At 43.2% G+C, this 22,099-nt stretch overlaps 1 protein-coding gene across 4 annotated transcripts in view; it reads right to left on the bottom strand.

Moving 5' to 3' along the window:
* CACNA1E (calcium voltage-gated channel subunit alpha1 E) overlaps positions 1 to 22,099 on the bottom strand; it is a 1,300,209-nt gene that overhangs the window by 1,124,416 nt on the left and 153,694 nt on the right. The window lies entirely within an intron of this gene.

Here is a 22,099-nt window from a genome sequence, read left to right as displayed (position 1 = left end):
TGTTCCTCTGTTCCTCCCTCCTAATTTGTCTCTAGTAAGTAGAGTACCTAAGCTGGTCACTTCATTCTACTTCATCCTTTATACTTGCCCAGTTTAGTTTGACAAGGCTCAGGAAGGTAATTGTTCCCTTACAGTTCAAAATACTGAAAAACATCCCTTGTTTTGCACTTATCTGAAGTAAACTATACTGGATTTAACTTGCTGTCCATGAATTCTGCCAAATCAGAAAGTGGCCAAATCATAAAGTGGCAATTGAAACAGAACAATGGCAAAATACAGTATATTCAGTACATGTTCTCAAACACAAATAAAAAAAATCTAGAATTTCAACTGGCAAATGCCCCAGAGATGCTATTGTCGAATGTAATGGATGAACCTAATTCCAAAAGCCTGAGCTACAGCCATGTTCCGATTCATCTGCTTTTACGCCTGTAAGCCAATCATGTGCTGTAAGGATTCCCAGCTTTGTAATGCTAATAAATGAGGTTCAGATGAAATATAAGCTAATAACCCCCAAGCTGGGCATTCTCAACAATTTGGAATTCATGTTGCACTGTATGAATAATTTTAACTTGAAGGTGTTTTGGGTTGCAGTTTTGGTCAGACTTTTACTTTCAATATTTTTTATTGATAAAGACCAAAAAGAGTTACGAGAAGCATTGCAACCATAATAATCATCATCCATAACAAATTAGGAATTGAACATTTAGAACAAGTTTACCATTCAGGGATGTGACTTTCAACAAGTATAACAATTAGAGAACTTATTAAATGCATCCACAGTAACAAAAAAAAAAAAAAAGAGAGAGAAAAAATATAAAAAATAAAAATAAAGGAAATACAGATCAAGAAAATATTCTCAGGAGTGAGGAAAACCCCTCCTCCCCCCATAATTAAGAAGGCATTCCTGTCAAAAGAAGCCCCCTTTATCTTGACCAGTTCCAAATGTGTTAGCACTCAAATGATCATGACATTTGAGAAAAGAAGAAAGCAAAGAAAAGTTGGGAACTAAAGAAAAGAAGGGAAAAGTAGAGAGACAGTCAGCTTTCAGAGGGTACAGGCATCAGGAGACTACAGACAACTTATTCTATCAAACCGTATTATAGGGGTTGATGTATGTATATACTCCAAGGTTCCCATACCACTTCATATGCTTTGGAGGAGGCCAAAAGAGAGCCAACCATCTTCTCCTGGACCATTATCCAAGATATCTTTCGTTTTGCTGCAGCATTGGACACTTTCGGCTATTTCCATGCAGAGGCTATAGTGAGTTTAGCACCTAGCAGGATAAAGTGAGTGGGTTTTTAGAACATCCAACTGACTTGCTTTCAGCAAAGCAATCTCGGGAGTTTTAGGAATTGCCATAGGTGATCCTGAGCAGCAAACCAAAAATCCTATTCCAAAAGCCCGTAATGCGTGGACATTCCCAACAAGTATGGAAGAGTGATCCCACATGACCACATCCTCGCAAACAAAGTGGGGTTGTGACAGGGAAGATTTTTGCTAATCGGGAGGGCACCCGATACCATTTAGTGATGATTTTAACACTTGCCTCAATCAGGGAAACATTTACAATTCCTTTTAAATACTCCTTGGAAAAATCTGTGCCAAGTATCAATCTCCCATTTGTTCTCCAAATCCCGCTCCCAGTTCAGTGCATATGAAGGTTTGCCCGAGCTTTCTGCCAAGGCTGCGTAAATCAAGGAGATACCACCTCTCTGGTCCATAATCTGCAAACACCACTGCTCATAGGCTGTGAAATTAGGGGGGTCGGGTTTAGATCTACACAGAGTGAAGAGATGATGTTCAATTTGATGTAATCTGAATCTCTCAGATCGGGGCATTTCAAGTTACTAACACAGTGGGCCATCGTTATTGGTCCCAATGAGGACATAAAATGTCCAGTCTTGAAAAGGCCCTTATTCGTCCACCAGTGAAAGGCACGAATATCTTGTCCAGGGGGAAATTTGGGCTTGTGGAAGAGGTGTGTTAAAGGTTGAAGTTCAGAAATCAATGTTGGAGATTTATGTCGGGAGTCACGGAGAGCCATAGAATGGGAGAGTGTTGGGGCCAGGATTGGAGGCTTACTTTTAGGGGGAGCCCACACTAAATAGTCAATTGTGTGTCTGGGAATGGCTTGTCTCTCCATATCTGCCCAATCTGGGTTATATTCTCGCGGATGGAGAACTATGGAGAACTGCGCTAATTGGACTGCCTGGTAATATTTCCAGAGAAAAGGGACCCCCGTTTTGGTCAGACTTTTATGATTACTCCTGCTTGAGGTCAAGACATTGGACAAATTAGAGTGAGATAGCAATGCTGTTCTTTTTAGTTTTAGTTTAACTTGAGGTATGGATTAATGTTGAAAGGATATTTTTGCATCTAAACTCTATATAACTGTAGGTCTTAGGGCTACATCCCTAACCATTTGGGTTGTATAACAGACAATATAGAAAAAAAATCATAATAAACACCTTTCAACAAAGCCAAACACTTTCTCAGAAAAAGCCTTATTTAAAAATAAAATATGCAGAAAGCACAAAACAAGATGATATACATTATTTTTATTTGTGACTCTTATCATTTGCAATTGCCTGAAAACTAGGCAACCTTGCAATTTTCTTTTGTAACATGCAGTTTGCTTTTGCCGGTTCCGTGCAGTAGCCTTTAATTTTATTTAATAATTCCAAATAAACACATCAGATAAAACATACCTGTGATCTACAGACAAGGTAACATTTATGCCGCATTCTTTAGGTATACTGTATAATATAGTAATGGCGGGGACTTGTTACAAAAGTTACACACTATTTATATTTACACAGAACCTGGGATTTAATTTGCTACAAAATGGTATTAATCCCTATTTCCTCATTTAGGCTAGGTTGCAATTTTGTAGTGTAGACTTGATTTTATACACAAAACTCTTCCGAAAAACACACTAAAAATGCATTTGATGCGTTTTACGTGCATTTTTGGTGCATTTCCATGGACATCTATGTGGCCTAAATAGTGCAGCAACTTCACCAAAGTAGCACATGCACATTTTCCAAAAGCATACTGTGCTGCATTGATGTAAATGGGCACCATTGAAAACAAAGTGATTGCACTGCTGTGCCAATCTGTGTGACTGAAAGTGGTTGTAAAGGGTGAAGGTTTTCCTTTGGCTCTAAAGAAGAGGGCTCGACCCTTGAAACACGTAAGCCTTTGGAGGCTACGAGGGCTTCCCAGGCCACTGTCTGAGTACCGTGGACCTGGAGGTGGTCTTGTCTGCATCCTTATTATGCCTATGCTTGTCATGCATTTGTAAGTAGAAAACCTTTTATATATCAAAATAAAATCATTATTTTGGTAATGCGCTAGGTCGGTGCGCCCTTCTTTTGTTGTTTGAAGGTGAAAAACCTTCAGTGTGCAGCCCCCCTAACACTTTACTGAGCCCCATCTCAATCCAGCAATGTGCACAAGAGCAGCAGCTCTCCCAGGTCTCTACCCCCTTACTGGCTGAGACGCAGCAGCAGGAGCTATTGGCAGTTGCAGCCAGGTAGGAGTGAGCGGGGGGTGGAACTGAACCACGCTCTGTATGTCCCATAATTAAATAAAAGATATGTGGCGCTATTCCATCAATCAGTAGTACCACTCAAAATATAAAATGTAATGGGCCGATCAAACCCCACCTTCTACAGTGAATATCCGGAGAAAGTACCCAATAAATATTAGCATACCAAGTGAATAAAAAACGGTGGTGCTACAATTCTAAGGTATGGGAAAGTATAAAATCTATAAATATACTATCAAGTGCTTAATCAACAATACCAGTTTCCCCTCGTTAAGTAAAAACAAAATATTTTTCTATGTGAATCTGTGAAAAAATAAAACTAACTTCTCAAATAAGATGCTCAAAACCAAAGTACATGTGATAATAATAAATCAGTGCCTTACAAACAAATCAATAACTCATACATATTCACTGTAAATGAAATAAATAAATATATGGATATAAATATAACTAATATGGTAAAGTGACCCTTAATCGTGAGTTTGCATATACAAATATTGAAGTGACAAAATAGTGCAAAGATATCATATGTTCAGCATAAAATGTGCAATAATTAATACATGGCCAAATGCAAATTTCAATCGTACCATAAAATTATAATAAATAAGTAATAAAAATAATGAATTAATAGGGCAGCCAATCCCACCACAGGGATGCTGTCCCAAACAGTGACAATAGTGTAGTAAAGTCCAAAAAAGTGCAGTAGTGGTAGGTGTTTTCCACAGCAAAGTCTTTACACACAGTGCTAAACCAATGTGCAGTGATTTTTTCTTTTTTCTATGCACGTTTTAGTGCATCTCCCAAGTGTTTCCCCCAGCCTCTCACCTCCAGAAGCGGCCCCCAATGGGCCAAGTAGAGCGGGTGGATAATAACTAGGAAAGCATGTGTTCCCTGCAGCTTGTCTTTATGCATCAAATGAGTCTGTCTCTCATCCCCAGCTTCCAGCGCTTTCAGCGGTCCCAGCAATTAAGAACAGAGGAGAGGTCTCATGGTGTAGTATTTAAAAACACATTTATTTGAAAAAAACGTAATAACTTACATTAAAATAAGCAGCAAACGATAGATGTAAACAAAGCTTCCGGGTTCGGCCGTCCCCGTGAAGCGTCGGCACCTGACTCCTCCTACCCTGACGCGTTGCGTCACAGCACGTGACTTTATCAAAGGGTGGTTTACCGTCAGGTTCAAGATTTTCTTGCCCACATTGTGGTTTTGCGCACTAGTTCCCATTCATCTACCTGTATGTCCCATAGACACACTGAGGTGACTAGGGAGTGAGCATGCATGTGTAGCACTGCCCCCTAGGGCACTGCTTGGAATTACCTGCTCATCTGTACTGTCCTATGACCTGGTGAACATTCCAACCCACCTGACACTCTGGGTTCAGACATCCTGATACCTCTTCAAAGTAATGAATCAGACAATTCGGTGTATTTAGATTTTGATAATATTTACTTGAATTAACTGAGAAAGAAGGTACACAACAAGGAGAGAATAAATCTGCTGAGCTTTTAGCTGACAGTGCCAGCTCAGCAAAATAATTCCTTCAAAAGTCAAAACAAGGTAATAACAGATATGCAGCACTTTAAAACACTTCCTTTAACCGCTTCCCGACCAACCGCCGCAGTTATACTGCGTCAGGTTGGCTCCCCTGCGCAAGCCGTCGTAGCTATACGTCGGCTCGCTGGGTCAGGATAGCAGGCGCGCGCACCCGCTGCACAGCAGGGGTGTCAATGCTCATGGCCGACGGACGCGGTGACCGCGATCATGACCAGGAGACACAGAACAGGGACGAGTGTGTGTAAACACACACTTCCCTGTTCTGTTCTGACAGGAGTGACAGATCGTGTGTTCCTATTAGCTAGGAACCACAATCCGTCACTTCCTCTAGTCAGTGCCCTCCCCCTTCAGTTAGAATCACCTCCCAGGGAACACAGTTAACACCTAGATCGCCCCCTAGTGTTAACCCCTTCCCTGCCAGTGACATTTTTACAGTAATCAATGCATTTTTTATAGCATTGATTGCTGTATTAATGCCAATGGTCTCAAAAATGTGTCAAAATTGTCCGATGTGCGCCATAATGTCGCAGTCATGATAAAAATTGCAGATCGCTGCCATTACTAGTAAAAAACAAATAATAAATATATATTTTTAAGTACTACACTATGGAAGACCCCCTTTTTTCTTCTTATGACGACTCATTTTTGAGCGCTGGGAGTGATTTTCTGGGGAGGTGCCAACCATTGTGATTCATTACTTGTGGAGACAGCTGGAGGATTCTGATAGACCTACAGACGGAAATCTGGGAGAGCCTAAGAGGAAGCCAATCCACGACCACACACTTACACCTATTACCCCTGTAGGGGTGACAACATTTGGTGAGTGGGGACACAACGGGGGAAGCACCTTAAGTCACCCTATCTGCTGAGCACCAAAGTCACTTGAAAGGATCATAACCGGTTATCCTGGAATATACTCCTGCAATATACATCTTATCCCCTGGGACTTTATATTCATTTATTTTTACTTTTATCCTTATTTTTATCTTTATAAATTTTGTGTATGTTATTTTTAGGTTTATATTATTTCTGTTTTTTCATGCATAATATGCTTGGGACTTTGTTTATATATCTTCATATATTTTTATTTGTATTTATTTATATACCCCTGCTCTGGGACCTTTTAACAATATTGAATTTTTGGTTACTTTAATATACATATATACAGTGGGGACGGAAAGTATTCAGACCCCCTTAAATTTTTCACTCTTTGTTATATTGCAGCCATTTGCTAAAATCATTTAAGTTCATTTTTTTTCCTCATTAATGTACACACAGCACCCCATATTGACAGAAAAATACAGAAATGTTGACATTTATGCAGATTTATTAAAAAAGAAAAACTGAAACATCAGATGGTCCTAAGTATTCAGACCCTTTGCTCAGTATTTAGTAGAAGCACCCTTTTGATCTAATACAGCCATGAGTCTTTTTTGGAAAGATGCAACAAGTTTTTCACACCTGGATTTGGGGATCCTCTGCCATTATTCCTTGCAGATGCTCTCCAGTTCTGTCAGGCTGGATGGTAAACGTTGGTGGACAGCCATTTTTTAGGTCTCTCCAGAGATGCTCAATTGGGTTTAAGTCAGGGCTCTGGCTAGGCCATTCAAGAACAGTCACGGAGTTGTTGTGAAGCCACTCCTTCGTTATTTTAGCTGTGTGCTTAGGGTCATTGTCTTGTTGGATGGTAAACCTTTGGCCCAGTCTGAGGTCCTGAGCACTCTGGAGAAGGTTTTCATTCAGGATATCCCTGTACTTAGTCGCATTCATCTTTCCCTCGATTGAAACCAGTCGTCTTGTCCCTGCAGCTGAAAAACACCCCCACAGCATGATGCTGCCACCACCATGCTTCACTGTTGGGACTGTATTGGACAAGTGATGAGCAGTGCCTGGTTTTCTCCACACATACCCTTAGAATTAAGGCCAAAAAGTTCTATCTTGATCTCATCAGACCAGATGAATCTTATTTCTCACCATCTTGGAGTCCTTCAAGTGTTTTTTTAGCAAACTCCATGCGGGCTTTCATGTGTCTTGCACTGAGGAGAGGCTTCCGTCGGGCCACTCTGCCATAAAGCCCCGACTGGTGGAGGGCTGCAGTGATGGTTGACTTTCTACAACTTTCTCCCACCTCCCAACTGCATCTCTGGAGCTCAGCCACAGTGATCTTTGGGTTCTTCTTTATCTCTCTCACCAAGGCTCTTCTCCCCCGATAGCTCAGTTTGGCCGGACGGCCAGCTTTAGGAAGGGTTCTGGTCGTCCCAAATGTCTTCCATTTAAGGATTATGGAGGCCACTGTGCTGTTAGGAACCTTAAGTGCAGCAGAAATTTTTTGTAACCTTGCCACAATTCTGTCTCTGAGCTCTTCAGGCAGTTCCTTTGACCTCATGATTCTCATTTGCTCTGACATGCACTGTGAGCTGTAAGGTCTTATATAGACAGGTGTGTGGCTTTCCAAATCAAGTCCAAACAGTATAATCAAACACAGCTGGACTCAAATGAAGGTGTAGAACCATCTCAAGGATAATCAGAAGAAATGGACAGCACCTGAGGTAAATTAATGAGTGTCACAGTAAAGGGTTTGAATACTTAGGACCATGTGATATTTCAGTTTTTCTTTTTTAATAAATCTGCAAAAATGTCAACAATTCTGTGTTTTTCTGTCAATATGGGGTGCTGTGTGTATATTAATGAGGAAAAAAATGAACTTAAATGATTTTAGCAAATGGTTGCAATATAACAAAGAGTAAAAAATTTAAGGGGGTAAAATTAAATTTTTTTTTATTTTTTTTATTTTTTTGTTATGTAATTTTGGAGGTCTCACTTATATTAGTACCTTCAATATATATGTATGATGTTAGTTCACATTTTTGGTTTATTAGATATGGCTATATACTACATATTCTTGAACATCCTTGCTTGATGGAATATACATATCTGTTTATATGTGCACATAGGCACCCTTTTCTTTTCACTTGGCACGGTTTTTGCCACACTATACTTTTATATCCACCACATTTTGATATATTTACATAAACCTAGCTCCAACAGCATGGGTGTTTTTGCCTCCACTGGTGGGAGGTTACTCACTTTTTACACCACTTGGTACAATAGGGTAGTGCCGCGTAGCTCCACGTACCCCACTTATTGCGATTTTTTAATTTTTTTTATACCAAAAATATATAGAAAAATACATATCAGCCTAAACTGAGAAAAAAATAGCATTTTTTTAAAAAAAAAATGGGGATGTTTATTATTGCAAAAAGTACAAAATAATGCGTTTTTTTCAAAATTGTCGCTCTTTTTTTGTTTATAGCGCAAAAAATAAAAACTGCAGAGGCGATCAAATACCACCAAAGGAAAGCTCTATTTGTGGGAAAAAAACGTCAATTTTGTTTGGGTACAACGTCGCACGACCACGCAATTGTCAGTTAAAGCGACGCAGCGACGAATCGCAAAAAGTGCTCTGGTCAGGAAGGGGGTAAATTCTTCCGGTGCCGAAGTGGTGAAAATGTAATTCTTTCCCCCTGTTGATGAACGTAGCCAAATGGACTAGACAGGCTCACTAAAAGAGATGACCTTGCTGAACTACAACGGCTATAGTAATGAATGCTCAGGCCTAGAGGTGAAAGTACAAGGGCCCTTGTGTAACTCTAACTATAATGTTCTTGTTGCAGATCTGATGTTCTTCACCAAGACGTCGGAGCTCGTTATTTGTAATCCAGTTAGGTGTAGGGATATGTACTAGGTTCTTTGTAGAAAGTGAATTTAAAGCATTTAAACACTGTGTGCCACTAATTTCAGGAAAGTTTTCATGAAGTGGATGTGTCTGATGCAATGTGTCCGAGTGATACTGTGACAAGGGTGCAGATAAATGATGGGTGATTAGCCCTCTCACCGATAAACAGGTAGATGTAATGTCTTCTGAACAGCTTTTGGCGTAGCGATGCTTTTACAGAGAATCCGGCGCATTGATCTTTCTTTTGCAGCTTCACACACCGACTGGCTGGTAACTGGACTGGTGCGGTAAGGATGTCTGATGGTAACCCGTAGAGCTAAACCCTTCTGGTGCAGGTGGGCAGATGTTAGACCACGTGGTAGGCCGCGACCTCTCTCTCTCCACACAGAGAGGTCCGTCTCATGTCAGGCCCAGGAGGAAGAGAGCGATGGACGGGTCTCTGGCTTCTTTTATAGCTCCTCCCAGCAATCCCTCTGATGGTAGCAAAGATCTCTGGGAAATGTGGTCCAGATGGATGGACAGGCAGAACAGTTATCAGTCTGGTAAACTACCCATTCCATAATTCCCTTGACTGGACTCACAAATATGATGTCATTTAAAAGCACTGGGCAATAAGGGACATGCAACACCGGAGGAGGGCCATGCTTTGCAATTCTAGTCCACATTGCTACATCCTCCCCCCACTTGAAAGACTTTGGTCCCTAAAGACAGAACACAACCTGTGAAATAAAGTTACTGTATTACAAAACTAAATGATTAATCATCTGGCAGACTAGAAGCTGAAACAGCTAACAACTGACCCAAAGAAGGATCTTCTAACAGCAGATTATATACATCTTCAGGTGAAGTCATTTTAATTTTGTGACAGGCCAATAACAAGTCAGTGGCCCACCCAGTAGTGTCAGGGGGTGGATCAAGGTCATCCTTTACTAAAGGTTTAATAAAGTTGGCAAGTGCTTGACTGGAACGTTAAGCAGTAGGTACAAGTTCATCAGAGTTTTCTCCCAGGATATCATACGTTAGTCTTTTTGGAGGACATATCTCACGTCTTAACCTGGAGTAGATATTTTCCAATGACTCTGGTTCCGATCCTGTTCCCCAGAAACTGCATCCAGATTCAGGTTCAGGCTCTAATTCAAGTTCCGGCTCTGGTTCAGGGTCAGGTTCAGGTTCCATTTCCCTTTCTACTGTATTAATGGGAGAGGTGGAAGTCTCTGTCACACTGTGTGCTTCATCGGGTTCCATCTTGACTTCCTCATTTCTCCATAATGAGAGATGGTCCAATGTCTCCACTTCCTGTAAGGGGAGGCGCGTCCTCCTGCTAGGGAATGTCCTTTGACTGTTTTCTTCTCCAGCAAAGTGGTGGGATTGTCTTCCGAAGGAGAAACCCACAACCAATCAAGAATCAACTCTTCATCATCATCTTCTTCAGGGAATGTGGAGGAAAAAGTTCTCCTGGCCCTGGGCCTCAACATATGGGGCTGACATGCCACAGAGCAGGGAGTTGAGGGTATTCGAACAGCCTCTGATATGGGCAGTAGATGGTTTTGATACCAAGTCTTTAGAGGACCAGTCTTCCTTTCAGGCCAGATCTGATACACAGGGAGTCCAGGAAGTCATTCACAAACAATGTAGGGTTGAGAGCGCCAGCCAGCTTGTCAGCCAGCTTGTATTTTCCTGGCACCCATAGATTCCGCAACAACACTCGGTCCCCCCGGTTGTAGATCCTGAACCTTCACTCTGAGATCAAAGTTTTTCTTGTTCCTTTGTTCTCTGATGGTAGAGGCCTCCTTGGCTTTTTCATAATCCTGTCACAACCAGGACATTACTCCTTCCACTCAGATCGGGTTCCAGGCACAGAAAATCAATGCACACCAGCTCCATTGGCCCTTGACTCTGTTAATGGCCCATTGGAGCTGCCCTGCCTTGTAGAGTTTTTCTTTGAATGCACTTGACACAAGAGCGGCAGTAACTTTCCTCCTCCGTCCTCAGAGGGCCAGTAAAATCGGTCCCAAAGCAGCTTGAAAGTTCTGGGCCTAAGTGTCCATGGTAGAGATGTGAAGGCCTAGAAAAAAACGGAAAAATTCTGAAAAAAAACATTTTTTTTCCATTTTTCCGTTGAAGGCTTTTTTGTTATTTTCCCAAAAATTGGAAAAAATGAAAAAAGAAAAAAAAAAAATAGTGGAATATTTTATTTTAACATGAATAAAATATTTTAAGACAAGGTGTTCAAATATTTTCCAAATCATTTCTAAAAAAAATGTATGATATCAGATTATTCTAATTTCTGTGCAGTGAGGACAAGCAAGTCCTAGGTAACAAACTGAACCCTCCAATGCAAGAACAGTATGCATTTCTTCCTTTAGGAGGTGCTGTGCTGCTATTGTAACAAGAAAAAGGTTTAAGTTTTGCTTTTGCATGTTAATGGGTGTGTTTGGTTTGTTCTGTCCTCTTCACTAGGCCTCAAAAGCATTGGAAGAAAATACAGAGCAACAAAAAGGACCTGAAAGTATATACTTAATTAAAAAAGGTAAGAGTTTACATTTATCTGCTTCTGAATCCAGAAAACTGAATCATTTAGCTACATTAATTTATCTTTATAAACTTTTGTGTAAATAATAATTTAATTACCAGTAATCTGGTTCTTCCCCCACCCCCACACACAACCATAGATTAGTGTCTTCTTGCAAAGTAGTCATTTTTTCTTGTTTTTATTTCCTACTCCCCTCAGAAAAATGGTGAGACCAACATCTAGCATATGGAGGCATTTTCACATTACAAGTTCTTCTGAAAAGAAAAATGTGATTTGCAAATATTGTCAGATGAAATATGCATTTCCAAATGCTACCAGGATGACAAAACACATTCTTGTATGTAACAAGTGTCCTGTAGATATTAAAAAATCCTTCATGGATCGAAGTGAAGAAGACAACAACGATGACAATACACATAGTTTTTCTCAATGTTCTCGTAACAGAATGACTTTCAATCCTCAAAAAAGTGCTAATGTAGCATTTTTTTCAATTTCTCCGAAAATTTCATTTTTTTCCCCCAAAAAATGTTTTTTTTTCCGAGCTTCAACATTTCCGGAAATTTTACATCTCTAGTCCATGGTCATCGTGGAGAGCGGTTAGCACAGTTAGGCGATGTTTTTCAGGTAGGAACAACTGACTCATACCTTCTGCGTCTTCAGAGGGGTCTCTTCTGTATTTGATCTCCTCTTCTAGCTTCATTCACTCCCATTCTCTATGAATCACCTTGGCCCCTTCTATGGGGCTAGTCATCAATATCTGAGGATCTTGTGCAGACAATGATTTCCTTATTAGACTCCCTAATAATTCTTCCTGTTAGTCCCGTCTCAAATCTTCCATAGTCAACTGAGGTAATTCTTGGCTGTGTAATAGGGTCAGATAACAGTAATATTTTGGTACTCTCACAGCGGTGATTCCCCCTGCTTCAGCCCCTATAGCTCCTCTGTGTTTATACTCCACTCCCTGGCACATAGCCTGTACACCTTCGGGAGGTAGGAGGATCCAACTTTTCCAGTGAACCAAGAGAGAGTGAGGCCTTCGGGAAAGAGCGCCAGCGTCTCTGTTTCCCACTCCTGGACGATATTTCAAACTGAATTGAAACTCAGACAGGGCGGCTAATCACAGATGTCCCGTGGCATTGGATAGTAGATAAGTTAAGGGGTTGTTGTCAGTCTCCACCACAAAGGTAGCCCCATACAGATAATCATGTAGTTTATCTACCACGGCCCACTTGAGGGCCAGGAACTCCAACTTATGCACCGGATAGTTCTTCTCAGAGGGAGTTAGGCTGCTCCTCACGTAAGCCACTGGGCGAAGCTTCCCTTCTGATTCTTGATACAACACCCCCCCCCCCGATACCGTCTCTGCTGGCGTCCACATGCAGTATATATGGATTTGATGGGTTAGCATAGGCCAACACTGGTGTCTCAACTAGGCTCTCCTTCAGCGTCCGAAGGAACTTTCACACCTCACCATCCATTGCTCTTGAATAGATTTGCGAGGATTCCTGGGGCCTCCTCTCTGGGCCTTCAGGGTTCCTCTTCCATTTTGCTTCAGTAGCAGCTCATTCAACGGCTGGGCAATCTCGGAGAAATTCTTCACAAACCTTCTATATTATGACCAGAATCCCAAGAACGACCTCAACTCAGTAACTGTATTTGGGCGAGGCCATGATGTGACAGCTTCCACTTTTTGGGAGTCAGTTGCTATCCCTTTGGCTGACACAACATGCCCCAGGTACGTGACTGAAGTCTGGTAGAACTGACGCTTCTCTAAGGACAGCTTCAACCCCTTGCTATGCAATTGCTGGAAAACTTTCTCCAACCGCGCTGCATGCTCTTCCAACGTTCGGCCAAACACGATGATGTCATTGAGATAAACTAGTACTTCCAACAAGTTTATGTCACCCACCGTGTTCTCCATCAGCCGCTGGAAAGTGGCAGGGGCCCCTGTTAGTCCTTGTGGCATCCGGTCAAACTCAAAAAACCCTAAAGGGCTAATAAAAGCCATCTTCTCTCAGTCTTTTGATTGTATGGGTATCTGGTAATATCTACTCTTTAGATCCAGCACACTGAACCATTTAGCCCCTGACAAGCACTACAGGGCTTTTTCTATGGGAGGGGTTGTGTACTTATCTGGGATAGTCCTTTGATTCGTTTGATTCGATTGGTTCGGTAGTCAATGCACATCCAAAGGGACCCATTCTTTTTCCTTACTACCACAATCGACGAAGCATAGGGGCTCCTGGACTCCCTGATGACCCCTGATCTCTTCTATTCAGCCAACTGCTCTCGAATGTCCTCCAAGTCACACAAGGGAATCCGCCTGGCTCTCTCTTGAAAGAGCTTATCTTCAGTTAGCCGGATTCGATGTTGAGCACTCTTGCACAGCCCACATCAAATTCACTCTTGGAGAACATTTTCTCCCATCGATAATCCACCGCCACTGGGGTGGCAACACTCACTTTCCCCATCACCATTCAAGGCTTTAAGTTGATTGGATGACTAGTGACATTGCTTACACTGACGGGAATTTATCCCACGCTCCGTAGTAGGGCCCGTGTAGGGATGATCTCCGGGACCAGTTCTATCCCAACTTTCTCTTAGGTTGGATCAGTTTCCACCGCCACGTAAGGACCAGGCTGATCCCATGACAATTTGACCCTGGCCTTCAGACAGGCCCTTTCTCTTGGCTGTAACACCCTTTCCCGAGCGTCCAGTCGCCACAGTCTTCCTACTCCTTCTGCAGGTGCTTTCTCCTCCTGTAGCACTGGTTGGAATGCCTGTCTCAGATGAGGATCTTCCCTACTGGGACCCCCTCTAAGGCCAGTGGGGTGGGTAGTCTTCTCACAAGGTATGTGTTGGTGCCTACCAGTAAGGAGTTTCGACCTGCCCCAGGGGGTCGGGGACAGACAACAGCCAACGTATAAAAGGTCTCTTGCTTTCCTGCCACAGCAGTATTGAAGGTTATTATGATGGGTATGTATCCATCGTAGGGGCACTTCTCCGTTCCTATGCCCCAGATCTCTAACTCCTCGAATAGCCTCAGGGGAATATGCTTCAAGTACTTATTATAGAACAACAGAAAGAAGAAAGAAATGGGACTTTGTGTGAGGCAGGTCACTGAATGGATGCCTTATTCAAATCATTTATAAAATTATTTATTAATAACAAATCACGTTATAGAGCATGTCAATCTGTAAATACAGGACACAATGTACTATGATACACATGTATGAATATATAGTTGTTATACAGAGTAAGGTAAGACATAATAAGCATTACAGTTACATAAAAACACTCATCCATTCATGAAAGTTCAATGAAGATAATCGATTGCTCATGGTCAGCCAAACTTGTCTAGGCATCAGTTCGATGTAACTCAACGCACGTTTCATGACTCATGCCAATCATCAGGAGTAAAATGCTCTGAAATTAAATCAATAATATCTATAAATATAGGATATCCTTTAAACGGAGAACAATCTCTCAAAATAAAGGTGTGTAACTTACAATACGGCCCAATGGTGGCGCCCAACCTTAGGTCCAAGGAAAGACAGGGGACAAGGATGATCATCTCCCCCGGGGCTGAGGTTAGGAGTCCCATCCAGACCAGAGACAGCACCCAGGTGAAGACCAGGCGACCATGTCACGACCATGTGAATCAAGTGTATGCCACCAAGTAACGGTGGACTCATCCAGGTCTCAAAGTCATCTTCCCCCACTGGGGTTGGCAACTGCCCAGAGAAGAACCTAAGTCTTCGGTAGCTCTGGCTGGCATTCCCAGATCTATTCTTCACCAGGCTATCGACTAATAGTCTCATCTGTGTAGAAAGAAAGGAGTGGGACACTCGTTCCTTGTGAGTCAGCTCCCACAAGTACAGGACCCTTGTCTTGAGGTTTTGCCAACGGCTGCTTCTCAGGCTGTTCCCTTTCCGTCTTGAAGAGAAACACCCTGGCGGTCACTCCTTCAGTCAGCCACACCACTTCCTCCTGAAGGCACACAGGCACCTCGTCTTGTCATTCTAACAGTGCCCTGGTTTGATCCAACTCTTCTGTGGCTTCTGTTTCCACAAGGTAGGCCCGGTGCCCTGGTGCCAAAGCTCTCAGCCAACTTCTGATCTCCTTCTCGGTATGCTCATTCCCGAGATCTCCAGAAGGGTGCTTTTGTCAGTCAGAGCCCCCTGACTTCTGCTCCAAATAACTGTGGCCATTGAAGCGGGCTCCAATGCAGATTGTTGCTCCAGTCTAGGTTGTCTAAGGACAGTTTCAGATGAAATCCTGGACGAGCCACCAAATGTAGCACTGCCCCCTAGGGGACTGCTTGGAATTACCTGCTCATCTGCACTGCTATGGCCTGGTGAACATTCCAACCCACCTGACACTCTGGGTTCAGACATCCTGGTACCACTGCAAAGTAATGAATCAGACATCTCTGTGTATTTAGATTTTGATAGTATTTGCTTGAATCAACTGAAAAGGGAGGTACACAACAAGGAGAGAATAAATCTGCTGAGCTTTTAGCCGACTGTGCCAGCTCAGCAAAAGAATTCCTCTGAAAGTCAAAACAAGTTAATAACAGGTATGCAGCACTTTAAAACACTTCCTTTAAAACATAATACTTTCCCCCTGTTGATGAATGTAACCAAACTGGCTCACTAAAAGAGGTTACCTGGTGAAACTACAATGGCTCTAGTAATGAAAGCTCAGGCCTAGAGATGATAGTACAAGGGCCCTTGTGTAACTCTAATTTTAATGTTCTCATTGCAGATCTGATGTTCTTCTTTTGGTACATTGCAGCTCCGTATTTGTAATCCAATTAGGTGTAGAAAGTGAATTTAAAGCTTTTAAACACTGCGTGCAGCTAATTTCAGGAAAGTGTTCGTAAAGTGGATTGTCTGATGCAATGTGTCCCAGTGATACCATGACAAGGGTGCAGATAAAAGATGGGCGATTAGTCCTCTCACTCATAACCAGGTACATGTAATGTCTTTCAAACAGCTTCTGGCGCAGCAAATCCGGCGTTTTGATCTTTCTTTGCAGCTTTAAACACCGACTGGCTAGTCACTGGACTGGTGCGGTAAGGATGTCTGATGGCAACCCACAAAGCTAAACCCTTCTGGCGTGGGTGGGCGCATGTTACACCGCGTGGTAGGCTGCGACCTCTCTCTCTCTCCGCACGGAGAGGTCCGTCTAATGTCAGGCCCAGGAGGAAGAAAGGGAGGGGACGGTCTCGGTCTTCTTTTATAGCTCCTCCCAGCAATATCTCTCATGGTAGCAAAGATTCCTGGGATCTGTGGTCCAGATACATTGAAAGCAGAACAGTTATCAGTCTGGCGAACTACCCATCCCATAGATCCCTTGACTGGACTCACAAATATGATGTCATTTAATAGCACTGGGCAATAAGGGACATGCAATGCATAAAGACACCGGCGGATTGCCGTACTTTGCAATTGTAGTCCACATTGCTACACATGAATGCCCCAGTGGAAGCAGCTTGTTATGGGGCATAGGGAAGGGGCCAGGAGCACTGGCAGGGGACCCAAGAAGTGTAGCACCCTGATGTTTAGGCAGGGTTGCTAGTAAATTTACCTGCCAGGTATAGTTGCCTTGGCCAATTGATAGTAGATCCATTGATTCCATCCTAATTCTGGAATTGCTGCACTTCTCTCTTCTGCCACTAGATGGCCAGGTATCTGATGGCATTAGATAAGACAAGGGCATTGCAAGGACAAATTAGGAATAGATGGGGTATCTCAGCCAAAGGGCAGGGATCTTCTTGGGTCCCTTGGCCTGCTGGGAGAGCCTATTTATTTGGATGAGGTCAGGTGATCAGGTTTCTGTGCCACCTGGATAACTGTGTGGGTGGACGTGTGTTGTGCTGCCCTGGGCTGCTAGGCCAGAGCCTGAGGCCTATCCCAGGGACATCTGGCCGCTAGGCTGTCTGAGGGCATATCCAGAAGCATGAGAGCAGCGTAGGGTTGGGATTGCAGCTTACAGTCCAACCAGAAGTGACGGTTCTGCCGGCCGGAGAACCAGTCATGGTCGGAGGTAGAGGGGAAGCTGTCGCCACTAAAGGGACCATCCACCTTGTTACCAAGGGTTCAACGTGAGTAGCTGAATCAAGTACCAGAGCAGTATTCTCAACAACCTGGGCTGGGACTCAGTTGAATGAAGATCTAAAAAGGAGATTGTGGAGGAAGTGAAAGAGTTTATTGCAACCTTTGTTAGAAACTTTTCAAGGTTGTTGCCATAGGAGACAGCGTGCCTACACATGCAGATGTGGTGCCCAGTTGGGTGCCTTTCCCTGCATGGCTGTCTACCTATAGAAGTCTCGGCGTCTGCTAATTAACATTTCAAATACTAAAGGGTGTCCTGGCCCCAACCCTCTCTCCTCCAGTTCTGTTTAAGAAAAAATAAATCTCTTTTGCATTCACTTTAGAGTGGAAGTAAAGGCCTTTTGATGATTCATACCTACAGGTAAGCCTATATTAAGGCTTACCTGTAGGTACAGTAAAAATCTCCTAAACGGGCACCGTCATCGCGGCTCAGCCAGTCAAACAGCCAAGGTCCGCGAACCCGGAAGGAAGACTGGGTAAAAAAGGAAGTCCCAGGGGAACCAAAACAGCGCTCCGCTGGAGGGCTATGTTTTCGGTTAATATATAAAAAGTTAATAAAGCCCTACCATCAACCTTAATATAGCACAGTGATCCAATAAATAATGTGATCCAATAAAGGATGTGATCCTATAAAGAATAAATAAACTAATCATATATAAGTGTCCAGTAAACCACACTAGATATAAATTAATTACTGTTCTTCCAAAATGCTTGTAGATTTCTGGAGATGCTGGGAAAAAAGTCAAATACCACCCATTTGTAAGATAAAACACAAAAGGACAACGATACCCAAATGATCAGGTGTGTAGTCTCTGATGTTGTTCACATGTGGTGGATTGCTTTCATACCTTCATTGCTTTCAATCCTTCCTAGCTCAATATCGCTCGAATAAAAGAAAGAGCATACCTCATTGCGCAAATAAATAAACTAAAAACGACATGTGGGTAAAAAAACACAATTGCACTCACACATGCCCCGCAATAAGATTGCATTTAAGAAGGTCAGTTGCATATATTCAGACAGTCTCCTCACTTAGCTTTTTTCTTGCTCTCACAGCACTGGGGTTACTGGCTCCTCCTACGTGTTACATCACTGGCACATGACTTTTTCAAGGAGGGCATTAATCAGAGAGGCAACACAGAGACCTAAGGTAACCCTGGAGGAGCTGCAGAGTTCCACAGCAGAGACTGGAGTATCTGTACACAGGACGACAATAAGCCGTACGCTCCATAGAGTTGGGCTTTAGGGCAGAGTGGCCAGAAGAAAGCCATTACTGTCAGCAAAAAACAGAATAGCACGTTTTGAGTTTGCAAAAAGGCATGTGGGAGACTTCCAAAATGTATGGAGGAAGGTGCTCTGGTCTGATGAGACTAAAATGGAACTTTTTGGCCATCAAAGAAAACGCTATGTCTGGCGCAAACCCAACACATCACATCACCCAAAGAACACCATCCCCACAGTGAAACATGGTGGTGGCAGCATCATGCTGTGGGGATGTTTTTCAGCAGTCAGGACTGGGAAACTGGTCAGAGTTGAGGGAAAGATAGATGGTGCTAAATACAGGGATATTCTTGAGCAAAACCTGTACCACTCTGTGTGTGATTTGAGGCTAGGACAGATGTTCACCTTCCAGCAGGACAATGACCCCAAACACACTGCTAAAGCAACACTTGAGTGGTTTAAGGGGAAACATGTAAATGTGTCGGAATGTCCTAGTCAAAGCCCAGACCTCAATCCAATAGAAAATCTGTGGTCAGACTTAAAGATTGCTGTTCGCAAGCGCAAACCATCCAACTTGAAGGAGCTGGAGCAGTTTTGTAAGGGGAATGGGAAAAATCCCAGTGGTAAGATGTGGCAAGCTCATAGAGACATATCCAAAGAGACTTGGAGCTGTGATAGTCGCAGAAGGTGGCTCTACAAAGTATTGACCTTAGGGGGGTGAATAGTTATGCACATTGACTTTTTCTGTTATTTTGTACTATTTGTTATTTGCTTCACAATAAAAATAAAAAAAATCATCAAAGTTGTGGGCATTTTCTGTAAAATTAAATGATGCAAATCCTCAAACAATTCCAGGTTGTGAGGCAACAAAACATGAAAAATGCCAAGGGGGGTGAATACTTATGCAAGGCACTGTATATCACCAGTCAGTTACAAAGATTCAAAGCAAATATGAATCGGATTATTTGCTTTGAAATGCTTTTAGTACTGACACTTTGATACATTAAAGTAGTATTAAACCCTCAGCATTTTTTTTTTCAGCTTAACACATTGAGCAAGATAAAATAAACATTCCCCAGTGAACTATTTGTTAAAATACTTCGCCCAGCACTTTCAGTTTACAACTTTTAATACTGCTGATTCCTGCCTCTTAGTGCTGCTTCTCTAAACTTCCGGTCTTCACAGGAAGGACAGTGCAGCCTGGAGACAGTCTGTTAGCTTGGAGGAGGGAGAAGAAGTGCAATTGCATTGTACAGAGCAGGTACGGTAAATCTATCATATTTGTTATTTAAAATGGACTGGTAAAATACAACAATCCCAACTTTTTGAGATGGGAAAGAGCGACACCTATCAGCAAAAGTATGTAGGCATAGGACACACCCCTTGCCACGCCCACTTAAATGAGGGACAGAGGGACATTGCTCCAAATCAGGGACAGTCCCTGAAAATAAGGGACAGTTGGAAGCTATGCAAAAATGCGTGGATAGACATGGAAGCCCTGAGCAGCTTTAAAGTATTTCTAAAACCATACTTTTTTTTTAATAGATTATGAAAGGCTTGAAACAGCTGTATTTTTTTGTCATCTGTATCTCATTTGGGGAAATTTCCCTTCACTCCCTAAACTGTAGACTCAATGGGAAGTGAGAGGATATTTTTCCAATGTGAGAGAAATCGCCTTGGGGTGGGCAGGAGTGCAGGCATGCAGGCACTAGGCTGGTATGTAACTGAACTGTGCATGCACAGCTCAGCGTACATTCTACGGAGGATTGCAAGCAGGCAGGTAGGCGTATTTTATTGCGTGGCTCTTCTGCAATAAAGAGCTGCCTGTTTGCAAAAACAGAAAAGAGTGGGAACAAGGGGACAGTGGCTGATGTTGGCCCAGCAATATTCCCACCCCGGAAAAGACTGGACTATATCGGTACAGATAGACAACAATAAAAATTAATAATTAAAAGGTTTATTACAAAGAAGAAAAATACATGTTGTACTTGTTAAAATTGCAAAAACAGAGGCTCGGGAATGCCCCAGGGACATCTGTAGTTACAGGGTATAGAATGGTCTGGTTCTCGACTAGTTTCGCGGTATTACCGCTTCCTCAGGAGGACCAATCTATGGGATAGATAATAGGAATAATACAAACATAATACATACAAACATGGTAATGCAGCATGTAAAAACCAACATAACCTAAGAGGTAAATACAAAAATGGCTTACCCTATATTTAGGTGAATGTGTGCGGCACCCAGCTGCCCAAACAAAACTCCCCCGCGGCGGACAAGGGGGATTGTACGGCATTCCCTGAAAATAGTAATTAAGGGGTCTAGTATATCAGTTGGTTAGGGGCAAAAAAGATTGGCCGTTAGCACAGGGGAGGGAGATAAATAAGGGCAAAAAGAAAAGAAGGGAATAAGAAGGGAGAAAGGAGAGGGGTAGAGATCGGGGAGGAAAAATAGGGGAAGGGATGATTAGGATGGGGGGGGGGGAGAGGAAGAAAGGGATGGGAGGAAGAAAGGGATGGGAGAGGGGGGGAAAAAAGGGGGGGTAGGGAAGGAGAAGAAGGGGGAAGGGCAAGGCAAGGGGTGGGGAGGGAGGCTAAAGGCTAGAGGGGGAAGGACGGGAAGGGGGACTGGAGGTGGGAAAGGGAGGGGAGGGAAGGACAGATGGAGAGAGTAAGGAAAGAGGAAAGGGGGGGGGAAAGCAGGGGAGGGGGGAACAAGGGTAGGAGGGGCGAGGCACAGAAACAAAGAGAAAAAAGAGAGAAAAAGGGAGGGGTAAAGTACCCACACCCTCGCTAGTGGTATTGAGGCATATGGTGTAGCTTACCATGATTATTAGCCCAGGGGGTGATATGGTACCAAGCCACATAGAGGCTTCTTGATAACGCAGAGGTCAGATGGCCCATAGGAAGCAAGAGCACCTACTGTGTCCACCGAGAAGGGGATCAGAGGGGGTACATGGCTGTGGGAGCCCAGCGGTATGAGGGGATACCCACAGGGTAACATGGAAATCTGTCAATGAAAGCGTATCACATATAACATGAGATACAGGATAGTATCCGTATGACGGTATCAATCGTAGATAACGTGAGGTAAAGGATAGTATCCAAGGTAAAAATTGAGGATGAACGTACCCAAAGATGTCCCCGGTAAGACAGCGGAGGCGTCCCTTCCATCCAAGCCCCACGTGTGCAGGTCTTCAGTGTGGAGAGTCGCACTGCTCACGCCAAAAGGCCCGAGGGCCCATTAAGTGAGCTCCCCAACCCGGAGACGCCCACGACGCCGCCGTCCGGCGGCGTCTGACGTCACCGGGTCAGTTTCCCCGCACTGCGCAGGTGCTCGACCAGCGCTACTGCGCAAGCGCGTTCAAGGCGAGCCCG

Source organism: Aquarana catesbeiana, linkage group LG07, assembly GCF_042186555.1.
Source record: "Aquarana catesbeiana isolate 2022-GZ linkage group LG07, ASM4218655v1, whole genome shotgun sequence".
NCBI lineage: Eukaryota > Metazoa > Chordata > Amphibia > Anura > Ranidae > Aquarana > Aquarana catesbeiana.
Note: the sequence above shows the minus strand (reverse complement) of the source record. Positions and strands in the feature narration are given on the sequence as shown.